At 39.6% G+C, this 18,458-nt stretch overlaps 1 protein-coding gene across 3 annotated transcripts in view; it reads right to left on the reverse strand.

The window, feature by feature from the left end:
* Positions 1 to 18,458, reverse strand: part of Atp10b (ATPase phospholipid transporting 10B (putative)) — a 335,243-nt gene that overhangs the window by 177,519 nt on the left and 139,266 nt on the right. For all 3 annotated transcript variants that reach the window (XM_078052000.1, XM_078052012.1, XM_078052023.1), the window contains one exon: positions 11,364 to 11,419. The gene's annotated coding sequence lies outside the window, so the exon portion shown is untranslated. The remainder of the gene's footprint in view (positions 1 to 11,363; positions 11,420 to 18,458) is intronic.

The following is an 18,458-nucleotide window of genomic DNA, read 5'->3' on the forward strand; positions in this document are numbered from 1 at the left end:
TCAAACCAAAGGAATGTACAATTTCTTCAATGAAATAATATCAGAAAATTTCCCAAGCATGAAAAATGAATTGGAAAATCAAATATAAGAGACCTATAGGGCACCAAATGTACAAAATTAGAACAGATCTACCAAGACACATTATAATAAAAATGTCCAGCATACAGAATAAGGTAGAATTTTAAAAGCCACAAGAGAGAAAAATCAGATAACCTATAAGGGAAGACTAATTCGGACCTCAGAAGATTTTTCAACCCAAACTCTCAAAGCTAGGAGATCCTGGAACAATGTATACCAAATTTTAAAAGATAATGGATGCCAACCAAGAATCTTATATCAAGCAAAATTAAGGTTCAAATTTGATGGTGAAATAAAGACTTTCCATGATAAACAAAAGCTAAAAAAATTTACAGCAAAAAAAGCCTACATTACAGAACATTTCTTGGCAAAATAGTTCATGAAGAATAAATGAAAAACAAATTTGAAAATCTGCAAATGGAAGGACTACAATAAAAGAAAAGTCAACCGAAGGAGAAACCAAGTCAAGCTAATACCAAAAATAAATAAAAATTACCAGTAATACAAATCATAACTCAATAATAAACCTAAATGTTAATGGCTTAAACTCATCAATCAAGACAGACTGATAGACAGGATTAAAAAAAAAGATCCAACAATATGCTGCCTTCAAGAGACTCATAGGAAAAGACATGCACAGACTGAAGTTGAAAGGCTGGGATAAAATATACCATTCATGTAGCCTATGAAAGCAAGCAGGGAGTTCCATCCTCACGTCAAATAAAGTGGACTTCAAGCAAAGTTAATCAAAAAGGATAAAGATGCACATTTCATACTGCTTAATGGAACCATACATCAACAAGACATAACAGTTGTAAATATATATGTCCCAAACAATGGAGTATCTATGTTCATCAATCAAACTCTTTAAGTTCAAGAGTCAAATAGATCACAACACAATAACTCTGGGTGACTTTAACACACATCTTTCTCCACTAGATAGATCTACCAAACAAATGCTAAACAAAGAAAATACAGACTCAATTGATAAACCATTAGCCTTAATAATGAAGAGAAGGAGAGAGAAAACTCAAATACTAACATCTGTGATGAAAAAGGAAATATTATGACAGACACTACAGAAATACAGAAGATAATTAGAAATTATTTTGAAAACCTGTACTCCAATAAAATAGAAAATATTGAAGGCATTGGAAAATTTCTAGAGGCATATGATATACCTAAACTAAATCAGGATGATATACACAATTTAAACAGATCAATTTCAAGCAAGGAAATAGAGAATGTCAGCAGAAGGCTACCAACAAAGAAAAGCCCAGGACCAGATGGATACACAACTAAGTTCTACAAGACCTTTAAAGAAGAATTAACATAAATACTTCTCAAACTATTTCATAAAATAGAAAAAAAGGGAACACTTCCAAAAACATTCTATGAGGCCAATATAACCCTTATTCCCAAACCAGACAAAGTCAGATCAAAGAAAACTTCAGACCAAGATGCAAAAATTCAATAAAAATATGGTAAATCTAATACAAAAATATGTCAAAAAAAGAGTGCATCATGATCAAGTTTAGGGTTCATCCCAGGAATGCGAAGTTGGTTCAATATATGGAAATCAATGTAATTCATCACATTAATAGACAAAGATAAAATTCCATATGATCATCTCAAAAGATGCTTAGAAAGCATTTGACAAAATACAGCACCCCTTCGTGTTCAAAGTGCTAGAAAAACTAGGGATATCAGGAACAAATCTCAACATTCTAAAGGCTATCTATGCTAAGCCTCAGGCCAACATCATTCTAAATGGAGAAAAAATGAAGACATTCCCTGTAAAAACTGGAACAAGACAAGAGATGCCCTCTGTCACCACTTTTATTTGACATAGTTCTTAAAACTCTAGCTGGAGCAATTAGATGAAAGAAATTAAAGGATATGGATAGGAAAAATCTCAAATTAGCACTATTTGCAGATGATATGATTCTATATTTAGAAGACCCAAAACATTCTACCAGAAATCTCCTAGAACTAATAAATGAATTCAGCAAAGTAGCAGGATATAAAATCAATATCCATAAATCAAAGGCATTTCTGTATATCAGTGATAAATCTGCTGAAAGAGAAACTAGGAAAACCACCTCAATTATAATAGCCTAAAAAAAATACATGGGAATAAATATAACAAAAGAGGCGAAATGAAAACTACAGAACACTAAAGAAAGAAATTAAAGAAGACTTTAGAAGATGGAAAGATCTACCTTCTTCTTGGATAGGCAGAATTAATATTGTCAAAATGATCATACTACCAAAAGCACTATACAGATTCAATACAATCCGAATCAAAATCCCAATGGCATTCCTCATAGAAATAGAAATAGCAATCATGAAATTCATCTGGAAAAATAAGAGACCCAGAATAGCCAAAGCAATCCTTAGCAAGAAGGGTGAAGCTGGTGGCATTACTCCAGATATAAAACTATATTACAGAGCAATAGTAACAAAAACAGCATGGTATTGGCACCCAAAATAGATCTGTAGACCAATGGTACAGAATAGAAGACAGAATCTAACCCACATAACTACAGTTATATTAGCCAAAGGCTCCAAAAACATACATTGGATAAAAGATAGCCTCTTCAACAGATGGTGCTGGGAAAACTGGAAATCCCCGTATAACAAAATGAAAATAAACCTCTATCTTTCACCATGCACAAAACTCAAAGTGTATCAAGGACCTAGAAATTAAACCAGAGAACTTGCACCTAATAGAAGAAAAAGTAGTCCCAAAATGGATGTGGGGAAAGGGCACACTCATACATTGCTGGTGGGACTGCACATTGGTGCAGCCAATCTGGAAAGCAGTATGGAGATTCCTTGGAAATCTGAGAGTGAAACCACCATTTGATCCAGCTGTCCCACTCCTTGGTTTATACCCAAAGGACTTAAAAACAGGATACTACAGGGACACAGCCATATCAATATTTATTCCAGAACAATTCACAATAGCTAAATTATGGAACCAACCTTGATGCCTTTCAGTAGATGAATGGCTAGGGAAACTTGGGAATATATACACAATGGAACATTACTCAGCATTAAAAGAGAATAAAATCATGGCATTTGCAGGTAAATGGATAAAGTTGGAGGATATAATGTGCCAAGTGAAGCAAGCCAATCCCCAAAAAACAAAGGCCCAATGTTTTCTTGGATATGAGGATGCTGACTCATAATGGTGATGGCAGGGAGCATGGGAGGAATGGAGGAACTCTAGATAGGATGAAGGGAAGGGAAGGGAAGGGAAGGGAGGGGGCAAAGAGGTAGGAATGATGGTGGAATGAGTTAGACATCATTACCCCAAGTACATGTATGAAGGCACAAATGGGGTGAAAATACGTTATGTACAATCAGTGACTTGAAATATTGTGCTCTATATGTGTAATATGAATTGAATTCTGCCATCATGTATAACAAATTAGAATAAATAACAATAAAAAGGCTGAATAGCATTCCATTGCATATGTATGTACCACATTTTTCTTATTCACTCATCTGTTGGTAGATAACATGTGAATTCAGTATCTTGGCTACTGTGAACAGTGGTGTATGGGGTTCAGATAGCTCTTTGACAAGGTAATTTTAGATCTTTCAGACAAATACCCAGAGGTAGAATTGCTGTATAGTATCTTTTATGTTGTTGTTGTTTTGTTTTGTTTTTAGGAAACTCCATGCAGTTTTCCATAATGGCTATATTAATTAACAGTGTGTATGAGGGCTCCCTTCTCTCTATAAGCTCTTCTAAATATCATCTTCAGATTATGCCTGCAATGTGTCCTATTCCTTATGGATTTATGTGCCAGATTTCTTCTTCTAATTTGCTCATTCCCTTCTGGGCACTATTACAATTCAGGAAGCTAACTAGAGGTGGTATCCATGGGATGTAGCTGTGATACCTGGGCTATAATCTCAGGTCCTAAGAAGCCAGCCTTGCCTAGGGAAAGTCAGCAATACTTTGAAATGCTGATATCCCAAAATATCACTGGGTCTGCCATTCAAACTGAAATCCACAGGAAGGCCTCAGGTAGAAATCTATTGATGGATTTAAACTTCTGAAACACATGGAAGACTATGGTCATCTGGCCCACCTAAGGCAACAATAAGAACTTAGCTGTTCTCTTAATTTTTGTTGTGCTGACTTGGTGAGAAGGTTATTACCTTGGAAATCAGAAAGAGGGAGTTTGTATTTGTCATTCTTATTACCTTTTGCTGTTGAGTGTTATTGTCCTATGACCTGAGAGTTGCTTAGCCTCTCTAGGGCTCCAGTCAGTGGCTCTCCAAAATGACTCTAAGTACTGATATTCATCTGACTGCTTATGCATTGTCTGAGGCCAGGCATAGTGTAATCCCAGTGGCTCAGGAGGCTGAGACAGGAGGATTGTGAGTTCAAAGCCAGCCTCAGCAATGGTGAGGCACTAAGCAACTCAGTAAGATCCTGTCTCTAAAAAAAATACAAAAAAGGGCTGGGGATGTGGCTCAGTAGTTGGGTGCTCCTGTGGTCAATCCCTAGTACCGGCACAAAAAAAGAAAAAGAATTGTCTGAGAAGCTCTAAAAAGTATTGAAGCTTTGTCTCTAGACTCGGGGATTTTGGAAAACACTTGTAGTCTTGGCTAATGGAAGCACTCCATTTGAGCCCTAGACAAATTTTTGTAAAATGCTTATCAAAGGAAAGGAAGTCTAGGATGCTGAGGATATGAAATCAGGCTGCATAGTTAACAGGTGTGGGGCCCAGCCATATATAATTTTAGAAAGTATTCCATGTGATGCTGATGTTCAGCCAGGTGTGGGAATCTCTGGGTGAGGATTCTTTTCAGTTATATTAAAATGATACTACTATTACTCCTAATATGAATGGGGATGCTCTTTGATTCAATGAGATACTATTTGTTAGGAGAGCTATTGGTTAGGTATGTTAGCAGCTCCATCTTACATTTGAAGAATTAGTCTTGGAATTGGTTAATATTTTTTAGGCATCACAATATGGCAGATATAAGTCTCAAACCTAATTCCAGCTGACCCTTGACCACCCTTCTACAGTTCACTCTTTAGCAGTGTAGTGTCAAGTTTCAGGTGAGAGTGGTTTGGGACACCATCTGTATTAGCAGGTGGTCACAGGACAGGAAAACATCCTTTTTCCATGCAGCCTAGGCCCCTCTGATGCACAATTGCATAATCTGTCTAGGTCAAAGCCTAGTGTTTCCATGAACACCACCACAGCTACTTTACAAAAAGCTAGAATGGTGACTCTGAAGGCTGTTGGGCCATCCGCCATTATAAAAACTGACCTTTTGTGGAATTATCATAGATATTTCTTCTTCTTGTTATTCATGTATAGATTCCCAATTTACTCTTTCCCTCTATAGGTAGGGAAAGTGCAGCAGTCTTTCCTAAGGGCGCTAATTGAGGACGTGGCTCAACACAAACTTCACCAATATAATCCCCGCAGGTGCACATACAAAATAGATGACATTGGTGTCCAGCTCTGCCATGCAGGAAGAGCGACTGGAAGACTCAGCAATGGAATGGCAGCCACTGAGGACTGAGTGCTTCTGAGGTTGCTCTGGCCAGGCCAGCACCCTCCACACATGATCACATTTCCCCTGAAGTAGCAGCTGAAGTCCAAGTGTGTGCGAGGGCATAGGTAACAGAGATTTATTTGTCTTCCTTCCATCAGATTATTGCATGACTTTGGGCAGATCTAGTAGCCTGTCTGGATATTCAGAATTTGGACATGTGTAAAATGAGTTTCAAATGTCCCGTGTCCCCTTCCTTGGTGCTGTGAGGCTTCAAGGAGACCCGTATGACTCTATTAACTTGCTCCTCTGTAGCACAGTCCCAGGACCTTCTGTGTGTCTTCCTGAGTGATTGTCTAGCCGGGGAGGCAGGCGTGGAGTTGATCCGAGAAGGATTGTATGCATTAGATTTCTCAATTTCATATTGGGGATAGGAAAGGTTTCAGAATACAACAGTTACTAATAGGGCATTATGTAAAATTGTGGATGTGTAACCGACGTGATTCTGCAATCTGCATTTGGGGTAAAAATTGGGAGTTCATAACCCACTTCAATCTAATGTATGAAATATGATATGTCAAGAGCTTTGTAATGTTGTGAACAACCAATAAAAAAAAATGGGAAAAAAATTTCATATTGGGAACCAGAATACAAATCTAGCCTCTGCCTTCTGCTGGGTGTTCTGTCTTGCAATAGATGTAGACCTGAGCTCAGACTCCTGGTGGCCTCTGCCTTTGTCTGTGAAGGGCGAGTCCACTTTGTTTTCTGCAGGGAGCCTTTTTTCCCTGCCTTGTTTTCACTCCTAGTCAACAATCTCTCAGTGTCTTGGGGCTATGCAGCCCCCACACCCCCACTGGCAGTATCTGTGAGCCATGAATAAAGCCACTGAGTAGGGAAAAATCACGGTGGCTCCCTGGACCCACCAGGCGCTTGGAGAGATTCAGGTGAATCTTAGAATTCAGGGAGGCAGAACTGAAGTCTGTTGGACTCCTGTGAACACAGTCCTCTCTGTGATTTGCAGTGGCTCTGCAGAAGTCACTAGGCCATGGCGGTGTCAGCCAGCCGGACTCCCTGGTTCTGTCTGCCCAGGTCATGGCTGTCTGCACCCGGCCCAGGCCAACTCCAAGACCACGATCCCATGTGAGTGGGCACTGGCCCCTGACGGACCTAGCCGAGCTTGATACAGGGGTCTTTAAAAATGCAATTAAGGCGCACTTCGTATAAGTCCTGCTTCCTGGTTCTGATTGGAGTATTTTTAGATCTGACGGTAAAACTGCAGGAGCTTGGGGCTCAAATATAGGACAGAGCTTATATGTGATTCTATGAAGTCTGCATCAGAGATAGTCACAAGTCACCCTGAATCCTTTAAATAGCATAATAGAGCATGCCAGTATGCTCTCATTTCATATCCCAGCTCCACCTCATCCTATCTGTGAACTTAAAGGTGTTTTGTCCTTTTCAAGCCTTAGTTACTTAATCTATAAAATGGGGATGATACTTGTACCTGCCTTACCGGGCTGCTGGGGAGAGTAGATGAGCACTTAACAGTACCACATAAATATCAGTTACTGCAGTTATCGTCAAGAATCTCCAGAGGCATTTCCAATAAGGGTTCTGGAAAGCTTTACAAAGGGAATGACTGAGTAGCTACATCAGGGAATCTCCTGGCCTCTCCTCAGGCTGTGAGCTCCGGGGAAGTGGGGTGGGGGGCGGCGGAAGGTCAGGAGTGTGTCTTGCTCATTTGTTTCCCTATCCCCAGTGCTTATGAGAATAACAATAAATACCTGAACAATGAATGAGGCAGATGGGCCTAAGTTTGAATTCCAGTCCGGCTACTTTTGGTCTTGGGCAAGTTATTTATCTTCTCTGATTCTGCACACTTAGGCAACGGGGAGAAACGATGTTGCAGGGAGAGCTATACAACTTGTCAGCTAGCTCGGTGGGTGCGCTTGCTCTGTGCCAGGCCCTGGCTAAGGACTTTCTATGGCCTACATCATTTGATCCTTTCAATAGCTCTACCAGGTAGGTGTTGTTACCGTGGTCTTGCAGATGTTATTTATAATTGACGTTCAGAGAGACTGGGACATGTGCCAGGGCAACACGGCTACTGAGGGGTGGAGATGGAGTCCCAACCCTGTTAGACCTGTTCCATATGCTTAGTCACCATGCTCTACACCTCATACAGACTCTGGGGCAAAACAGGAACTCAAAGGTAGCCCATTGCTACTTGTGTTGTTATATACAGGCTTTGGTTCCTTCCCCCATCCCCACAACACCAAAAATGAGGGGAAGATTTAGTCTGCCTCGTCAACTCCACTCTTATAACAATATGCCCGCATTTGAAAACCTCACCCAGTCAGAACTCAGGCTGAGGTTTCAGTATGTGTGTGTGTTTTTGGCCCAGAATACTATGGGTCTTCAGAAGGCATTCCAGCTTTGCAGCTGTTAATCATGCCCACATCCAGCTAGCCAGAAGGCATGAGGGTGGATTCCCACATCTGGAGAACTCTGTATGGATCTCACAAGATGAGGATTAAAGAAATACAGGCAGGTGCCTGAGTGAGGCCTCACATCCCGATATGTAGTGGCCAACCACAAACCTGGGGAATGTACAAAGCATTTAGTGCCTATGAGGAAAGACGACTAGAGAGGCCACAAAGGTCAACACCACGTGAGCAATGGTGACTAAGGGTCAACATCCAAAGAGTGTAGGTTTGTGCTGTTCCAGTGTTCACTCCCCCATTTCCTGGTGACAGTGTCTTGATTTGGGAAAACACCCACATGAGTCAATCATGCTGACCTGCAGCTGGTGCTCTCCTGCCACATCATACTGCCACTGTTCAGGGACATCTGTGCCACTCTGGATAAGCCTGGCAGCTGGCCCAGGGGAGCAGTCTTACATGCATCTCCCACAATTGTATTGAGAAGTCCAAAGATGGAAGTCTCTAGTCTTCCAGAAAAGCCACAGTGTTCTCTTAGTTGCATTCTGGGACTTGATCAGCTAAGGCACCCAGGACTGGAGCAAGGGAATCACTGCAGAAGAATTACATTGGAGAAGTACAACGGGGGATCAAAAGTTCCTGCTTTTCAATGCCACTCCCCCAATCTGGCCCTAGCAATGACTATGTGGTTCTTACGATATCAGAAAAAAAGCCATTGATACCAACAGTGAAAGTCCAGTGCTTTCCAAAAGCAATTCTTTAAGGGATATATTTATCACAGCATTATTTATAAAAGCAAACAATCAGAATCAACCTAAATATCCATCTATAGGACACTGGTTATGTAAACTTGAGGCATTCATACTGTAGAACATCATGTGGCCATTGAAAATAATCAGTTAAACATACTAAAGGAACACCATCTCCAAGAAATAATAAAGTGAATTTAAAAAAGTGCAGACAGAGGGTGAACCATTTTGGTAACAGGAAAAGGGGGACATCCACATGTGTATTTGTATGGTCATAACTTTTACTAGAAGATTCCACCCATACAGGTGGTTGCCAAAAAATACATATACGTGGTGATATAAATATGCTAGGCACTCATTGTACATTGGTGAGCAACAATCACCACAGAAAACAGAGCTCATTTCTGCCCAGAGTGAGACTGCAGAGTCTCCACAAAGGACAGAGAGACATTATTTAATAAACACAAAGACAAGTCAGTTGCCTGTCATATCAGCAAATCTCTTATTATTATTGGTGCACTTTGTCCTCATTTTCCTGCTCCTGACATTTAGACTTTTCTGTAGGAACCTGAGCCCTCATGTCCAGAAGACTCAGAGGCCATGTTCTGGTAGTCCTCAAGCACCTCATTGCTCCAGCCCTAGACCCAGTTGAGTGACCCCACACTGATAGTGATTAACCTTCCAGAAGAAAGCCGTATGTGTGGAGAAAAAATCTCTGTGCAGAAGAATGCTTTGGTTTACTTTAAAATTGTAAAAATATAAGCAGAAATGACAGATAATAGGTGAATAGATAAATGACCATTAATTCCCAAAAAGCAGTACTAATCAACCACAAAAAGATAGACATACATAATACATGTGCATACACAGACTGCAAGAATGTGTTGTCGAACTTAAAAAGCAGGCTATAAAATAACTTGTATAAAAGGAACACCCTTACATAACATGGCATATAGATATGTATGAACATAGATGTACCTATCACCTGTATTCATTATCATACACAAATATTTTAAATGTGATTTGTAATACAACTCCAGTCTTCTTCTATGTACATCTATATTCTGTATTTTAGGCGTTTTTGGTACTAACTGGTGAACTATCATATTGAGAATATTGTCCAGGTAGCGTATTTACACTCTAGCAAGAAACTTCAAAGCCCAATCCAGAATTATTGTGGTTATTGAAGCAAATCAATGAGATAGACTTCTGGGGCAGGAAAGTCTTCCTGCATCAATTGAATCACTTCCTATAATTGTCTAAATATATGTCCAGTTCACGGGAGACTTTTAAAACTGAATGGAGACATCCTGAGGAAATATTACCTTCCTTTGGCTGAACAAAGCCATTTCTTGAACGGTGGCAGTCAATGCATAGAAGAATAAATCAGAGTCATTTAATAGAATGAACTCCCACAGGTAATTTTCCAGCATCGACCCACTCTTTAGCTAAGAAACTGGTATTTAGCTTTTCTTTTCCTGTTGACTTCAGACAGGTGGAAGGTTTTATTAAGTACTCAATATCCATGGAGTTGTGCATGTCTTTGTGAAGCTCTCAGACAAATCAGAAAGTCAAATTAGCAATGCATATTTAATACTGCTTTGTAGTTGTTTTTTATTTTTTTAAGTTGGCAGCAATCAATGTTTACTCTTTGAGGGAGAGTTTATAATTATGCAAATTGGAGAAACAGTCTGCATATGGTATAATGATAATGCCTTGGGTTTTATTTCCAGAGTCAAAAGCATTTCTAAGTATTTCTTTAATTTTACCCATGGCTTGAGGGGAGGTTAGCCAAGGCTGAGTGCTTGCTTTTTTCATCAGAGATGGAGTTAGGAGGTCTTAGGACTAGGGGGGTACCCATATAGGCCAAGATTTACACAGCATCACCTTCTAGTACATTCTATTGTTTGCTTTCACAACATTCATCTTTTTTATTTCCTTTCTAGACTTAAATTTTATTCAGATATTCACTTTTCTCTATGTAACCATGTGCTTTAGGGGATTTGGGCTCCATTCCTAACCCTAGCAAGAGACTAATGCTTCGTCTAAGCCAATCCTGGTGGCCCAGTACACTTTGATGCAAGGGATGTGACCCACTCTGACAAATGAATGTGAGTAGTAATCCCCTGGAGACTTTCTGGAAAGGCAAATGAAAAGGAGATGTGAAAGAGAGATCTTTCTGAAGATGTTTAAATCTAGGTATTGTCAACAGTGTTGATCTACTCCATTTAGCTCCAAGGAACCTGTCCCTATGTTACGACTTCTTGTTGTAAGAGTAACTTTTAAAAATTTACTGAACCACTTGGAATCTGCATCTTCTGTTACTTGCAATGAAGAACATATCTTAAGCGACATGTACCATGACAGTCTCATTAATGCTCTGGAGAACACATATAAATTAGAAAAAAAATAACTTAAGCTATGATGTGTGATATTCCAATGAGGCTGGGTGAGATCTGTTTAAATGGATCAGGGGAAGGAATTGTAGTTTAATGAAGCTCATCTTGGCATTGGAAAGGAGTCTATATCCTACCACTTATGAATAATAAGAAAAACTACTCACTATTGCTTTCAATGACACAAGCGTCCTCTGTCACTCTTGATTCTGTCAAAGCAAGCCTGAAAGACACAGGAGAGAAAATATACATAAAATAGACCATCTCCTTTTGGCACCAGGCAGTAATTAAGTATTTTGCCCTGTTCTCACCAGCTGGATGACTAGTTTTAAATAAACCTCATAGAGCAGGCTGGGCATTTTCCCAGGAAGTTCTTTCAATGGGAATGGTTTATTCCTAGCAGAGCATCAGGTCTACTATTTCATCTGCCACCATCCAGAAGAGAAATCATGTTCCAAGCTAAGTGCCTCATTGCTCCACAGAATGTGTATTGGTCCAGTCGCTCAGCAGCTCAGCATATTTCATCTTCTTTGCCACATTGATGGGTTCAGAAATGGGTATGGGACTTGACTGAGGCCAGTAAAAGTTAGTACTGACATTTGTGTTGACAATTCAGGGAAGGGAACATCTCTTGTCAGTGCAGATGGCCTGGTGGGGATGAGTTCCTGGAGCAGTGGGGGTGTTGAGACTGCAGTTTCAAACAAAATGTACACGACCTTGATATTCAGGTCCTGGATTCAGCTATGGTTGGAATGCTTGAACTTTTCAGTAGAACAAGCCAATATGAACCTTTTTTTTTTTTTTTCTTAAGGCAGTTGGGTTTTTTGTCTCTTTCTATCAAATATCCTCATCTACCCAGGGAGATAAGACAGGTGTCATAGTTCTCACTCTACAGAGTGAGAAATGGAAGCTCAGAGAGGGGTCAGGATGGGGAAGTCCAGGACCCACATTTAAGATTCCTTCCATTTCATTCTGCTTCCTACTCATTGATTCATTAAAGTAAAATGCAAAGCTGCCACATTTGTTGTCTTTGAGTGCTTCTGATTTTGAATGTTTCTCCTTTAAAGAAAATGAAGATGTCTTTTAGAGTTGCCAAGGAAGATGATCTATTATTTAGCAAGGAGAAGATTGTATATGTATGTACACACTCTCACACTCTCTCACTCACACTCTCTCACACTCTCTCTCAAAGGCCACATCTGTTTTGGATTTGAGCGCATCTTCTCCCTGAAGGATCTGTCCAGCTGTAGGCTGGCTTTGGTTGAAGTCCCCTCCCCACAGGGGCTTGATGCCCTAAGTCTGTGTCCTGACCAGGTCATCTCCATGCAGGATACAGGTCTCTCACTGCTGACCTGTGACTGCACTGATCACAAGCAAACCCTTCACCCAGCTCACTTAGCTGCCCAGGGCCCCATACATCCTCAGGGAGCCACTAAGCACAGGTCACAAAGAGGAAGTTCAGAGCCAAAATCTTGCCACTTGGTATCAGTTTTGACTTTTTTTTAAACATCTGAAGATCGTCTGTTACATAATTTAATTATTAGGCTGTTTAAAAATTGGGTTGAAATATTGTTGATAATTTAACACTTGGCTCTCATGAACTGGTATAGATTGGCTTCAGCACAGCATTTCCTTCTTAAAACTTAAATTTGTTATGTATTACAGCAGAATGCATTAGAATTCATTTGACACACATAGAGCACAATTTTTTATATCTCTGGTTGTACACAAAGTAAAGTCGCACCATTCATGTCTTCACACATGTACCTAGGGTAATGATGTCCATCTCATTCCATCATGTTTCCTTCCCTCATGCTTCCTCCCTTCCCCACCTTCCCCTTTGCCCTATCTAGAGTTCATGTAATCCTCCCAGACCCACCCCCCCAATCTTATGAACCAGCACCCTTAAACCTGAGAAAATATTCAGCATTTGGTTTTATAGGATTGGCTAACTTCACTTACCATTATAGTCTCCAACTGCATCCATTTACCTGCAAATGCCAAAATTTTATTCTCTTCTAATGCTGAATAATATTCCATTGTGTATATATTCCAGCTTCTTAATCCATTCATCTACTGAAGGGCATGTAGGCTGGTTCCACAGTTTAGCTCTTATGAATTGTGCTGCTATAAACATTGATGTGGCTGTGTCCCTGTAGTATGCTCTTTTTAAGTCCTTTGGGTATAGACAGAGGAGTGGGATAGCTGGGTCAAATAGTGTTTCCATTTCCAGTTTTCTAAGGATTCTCCATATTGTTTTCCAGATTGCTAGTGGAACTGCAAATTGGTACAGCCAATGTATGAATGTGCCTTTTCCCCACATCCTCATCTACACTTATTGTTGTTTGTATTCTTTTTTTAAAAAATATTTTTTAGTTGTAGTTGGACATAATACCCTTATTTTACTTATTTATTTTTATGCGATGCTGAGGACGAAACCCAGGGCTTTAACCATGCTAGGCAAGTGCTCTACTGCTGATACAACCCAGCCCCTATTTGTATTCTTAATAGCTGCCATTCTGACTGAAGTGAGATGAAATCTTAGAGTAGTTTTGATTTGCATTTCTCTAATTGCTAGAGATGTTGAACATTTTTTCATGTATTTGTTGATTGATTAGATATCATATTCTTAGAAATATCTGTGCAGTTCTTTGGCCCATATATTGATTGGGTTATTTGTATTTTTGGTGTTAAGATTTGTGAGTTCCTTATATATCCTAGAGATTAGTGCTGTATCTGATTAGCGTGTGGTAAAAATTTGCTCCCCAAATGTAGGCTCTCTATTCACCCGATTGTTTCTTTTGCTGAGAAGAAGCTTTTTAGTTTTTAATCCATCCCATTTATTGATTCTTGATATTAATTCTTGTGCTATAGGAATCTTATTAAGGAAGTAGGGGCCTAATCTGACATGATGGAGATTTGGACCTACTTTTTCTAATACGTGCAGTATCTCTGGTTTAATTCTTAGATCCTGATCCACTTTGAGTTGAATTTTGTGCATGGTGACACATAGGGGTTTAATTTTATTTTGTTGAATATGGATTTCCAGTTTTCCCAGTACTATTTTCAATATCACCTTGATTCCAAAACTAGACAAAGACACATCAAAGAAAGAAAACGTCAGACCAATATCTCTAATGAACATAGATACAAAGATTCTCAATAAAATTCTGGCAAATTGAATATAAAACATATCAAAAATATAGTGCACCATGACCAAGTGGGGTTCATCCTAGGGATGCAAGGTTGATTCAACATACGGAAATCAATAACTGTAATTCATCACATCAATAGACTTAAAGATAATAATCACATGATCATCTCAATAGATGCAAAAAAAGCATTTGACAAAATACAGCACCCCTTTATGTTCAAAGCACTAGAAAAACTAGGGATAACAGAAACCTATCTCAACGTCATAAAAGCTATCTCTGCTGAGCCGCAGGCCAACATCATTTTAAATGAAGAACTACTGAAAGCATTCCCTTTAAAAAACTGGAACAAGACAGGGATGCCCTCTTTTACTACTTCTATTTAACATAATTCTTGAAACACTGGCCAGAGCAATTAGACAAAAAAAAATTTAAAGTATACGGGTAGGAAAAGAGGAACTCATGTTGGCACTATTTGCCAATGATATGATTCTATACCTAGAAGACCCCAAAAAATTCTACCAGAAAACTTCTAGAACTAGTAAATGAATTCAGCAAAGTAGCAGGATATAAAATCAACATTCATAAATCAAAGGCATTTCTGTACATCAGTGACAAATCCTCAGAAAGGGAAACGAGGAAAACTACCCCATTTAAAATAGCCTCAAAAAAAAAAAAAAAAAAAAAACACCAAACTTAGGAATCAACTTAATAAAAGAGGTGAAAGACTTTTATAATGAAAACTACGGAACACTAAAGAAATCAAAGAAGACCTTAGAAGGTGGGAAGATCTACCTTTCTCTTGGATAGGCAGAATTAATATTATCAAAATGACCATACTTCCAAAAGCACTATACAGATTTAATGCAATTCCAATCAAAATCCTAATGGCATTCCTTATAGAAATAGTAAAAGCAATCATGAAATTCATCCATTTGACTCTTATTTACCAAAAACTGGGCATTTAAATATTACAAATTTGCACATAAAATATTTGGTATTTCATATAAAAAAATCAGAAGGGCTCCTAGCTGTGTCTGCATTCCTATATGACGGCACAGGGTGAGTCTGAGCAGCACCTACATCCTGTGAGCAAGGCACGTTTTCCTCACTTGCATATTCCCTGTCTGGCCTCCATTACTTGCTTCTTTCACCTAGCATATGTGATTTCAACCTCTGTCCTAATTTCCTACTGCCTGTTTAGGACTAACCCAACTGAGATGCCACCTTGCCCTGGAAACAGCCTGGGTTCAGCTAGGTTCCCACCCCAGCCTCCAGTCCAGTCCCTCCACCAATAAAATCACCACGTGATTGTGATCTACTTTTCTTCATCTATCTTTCAAACCTTCTGCAAAATATTATTTAAACGAGAAAAAAAAATTTATAAATGTTCTGGTGAAAATGAAGCTGCCCTGTTATATTGCCAGGGGCTAGGACTGAAGGGAAAATGCTATATTAACCAAGCAACAGAAGAGATGCCAGAAAATTCAGTTACTTTGTGATTTTTATACATCAATTTTTTCTCTTGACCTCAGTTTCCTTTTTTGGGGGGGGGATACTGGGGATTGAACTCAAGGGCACTCAATCACTGAGCCATCTCCCCAGCCCTATTTTGTATTTTGTTTAGAGACAGGGCTTTACTGTTGCTGAGGCTGGCTTTGAACTCTCCATCTCCCGGCTCAGCTTCCCAAGCCTCTGGGATTACAGGTGTGTGCCACCGCACCTGGCTTGACCTCAGTTTTAAACAAGGAAGTTGTGTTAGATTGGAAATTATAAACTGGTGAGCCCCAGGCCATATCCAGTCAATAGATGGTACTTTTTCTTCTTTTATTAATTAAATGCAAAAAAACACAAATAATAATTCAGTTAATCCAGGTTACAGACTTTTCAGAATTGCCTAGCATCAACCAATAATGGTCCAGAATTCCCGCACAATAATGGTTACGTAGCTCATCCCAGTCTTCACCCACCCCTGGTTCTATTTGTTATGTCAGTTGCCCCTGCCACCTGGGAATGAGATGACCTCTACAGTGTCTCATTCTCTGAGTAAAGGATGACCCTGTGAGCATCAGAGGTGATCTGGAGAACGGGTGAATGTTCTGAGTCACAAGATCACATGGGAACACTCCAGTGAACATTCAGGAATTGCTCCTCCTTCCCTCGTGACCAAGAGTGGAAGCAGCAAGGTACCCAGGCCTTTGTGAAGGACCCACTACATGGTTAAACCTGAAAAGGCAATAGCCTGCCTTTGAAAGCAGCAGAAATATTCTTCCTGTTGGGGTTGCTAGCTGATTCTCCAAGTAATTTGCAATTCAAGTGTCTCTTTGTTTTGTATGAAAATTTGCTGCTATTTGGAAAGTGGGGAAGAGCTAAATTGCATCCTGCTGGTTTTACTTTGACTGTATCAAAAAAGAAACTGTTAATCTGGTTCCATAATTAACTTTTCTGTTCTAAAAAGGCCCTGGGAGAGAGTCCAGAGAGTGGCTGTCAACTCCCCATTTCTCGACTCAATAACATCTTTCAACAGGATGCCCTGAAAGGAGAATGATTGCAGGTGGGGATTGGTCTTCATTCTCTCTCTTTCTGATTTTTCTTCTCCTCCATCCAACACTGTCTAGCATGTGCAAGAAGCTATGCTGCCTCGTCAGGGGTGTAAAGATAAGAAATTACTGTGGAGCTGCCAGAGAACGTTAAGAGTCTTCAGTCCAACCATTCATTCACCCACCCACCCATCCATCCATCCCAAACATGTTGTTTCTAAATCATGTTGGATGCAGTGAGGCCTGGTATGTGATGAATACACAGATGATGTAACCAGCATTCAAAAATTCTAAACTTAAGAGCTGACTTGTGACTAAGGCCACAGTGGTGGTTAGTTTCATGAAGAAGATAACACCTTGCCTTCTTCCTATTATTCTGCTCCTGCATATATTCATAGTGATACATGAAATGCTGGATGGAGAAGACAACTAATACAAGCAGAGACATGTGGTGGAAATTAAATTTGAAAATCGAGGGGAGACCCATGTTAGCAGAAGCTGAGGATTTTTACTCACACAAAGAGCTAGTTTGAGCACTTCGAAGTACTGTGCTGAGCACTTTCTACATACTATCTTAATGAAACTTCACAAAACAAAGTAGTAATCATTTGGCTACAAGTTACAGACAGCAAACAGACAGCAAACAGACTCAAGTTTAAGTTCTCAGGTAGAACAGATGACAGGGATAAGACCTGAATCCATGTCTGATTTCAAAGCACAAGTTTTATCTACTGCTAGGTAATTTTGCTTTGTTGTGGGGGTATTAAAGGATGACTTGGGTTCCCATCAACCAACACATTCATTTATTATGCAAATATGTATTTGTTGATTACTCTGAGAAAAATAGTACTCCTAAAGCTAGGGATAAAAGAAACAGCAAGATTCTGGTCTTCTTGAAATTTGTGTTCTAGTAACATCATTGAAATGCCTTCCTTCCTGGTACAAAGACCAGAGTTGCTCTTCAAGTTGATTTCCCAAGAGAGGACTATTCGATAGCCATTCCCCACTTTTGTTCAGATAATTTGGATGGTGTCATGGTTTGGATAAGAGGTGGTCTCCCAAAATCTTCTGTTAATGTGGGAATATTCAAAGGAAAAATGATTACATTATGAGAGGTTTGACCTAATCCCTCTATCCTATGGCCCCTTTCCCCTCTTCCTCTCTCCCTACTTCCTTCCTGCCCTGAGCTGATCAGCCTTCCTCTGCTGGGCTCTTCCACCATGATGTTCTGCTTTCCCTTGGGCCCAGAGAAATGGAGTTGGCCATCTATGGAGTGACACCTTCAATACTGTGAACCAAAATAAACTTTCCCTCCTCAGATTGCTCTTTTTGGGCATTTTGGTCGCAGTGACAAAAACCTGACTAAAACAGGTGATACTTCATCTTCTTATTTTCTTCAGGGGGAATTTGTTAACCTCTGTGCTGTTCTGATCTCTCTGAAATTACTGCCTTGGATATGATAGACCCATTTCCAATCTTATCCTCAACTTGAACTTGAAAGAATCTATAAGAAATTTTTACTCTGAAACTCACTCAACAGACAAGAGTAATTTTTTCAGTTTAGATTTTT

This window comes from Ictidomys tridecemlineatus, chromosome 1 (assembly GCF_052094955.1).
Source record: "Ictidomys tridecemlineatus isolate mIctTri1 chromosome 1, mIctTri1.hap1, whole genome shotgun sequence".
NCBI classification, from domain to species: domain Eukaryota; kingdom Metazoa; phylum Chordata; class Mammalia; order Rodentia; family Sciuridae; genus Ictidomys; species Ictidomys tridecemlineatus.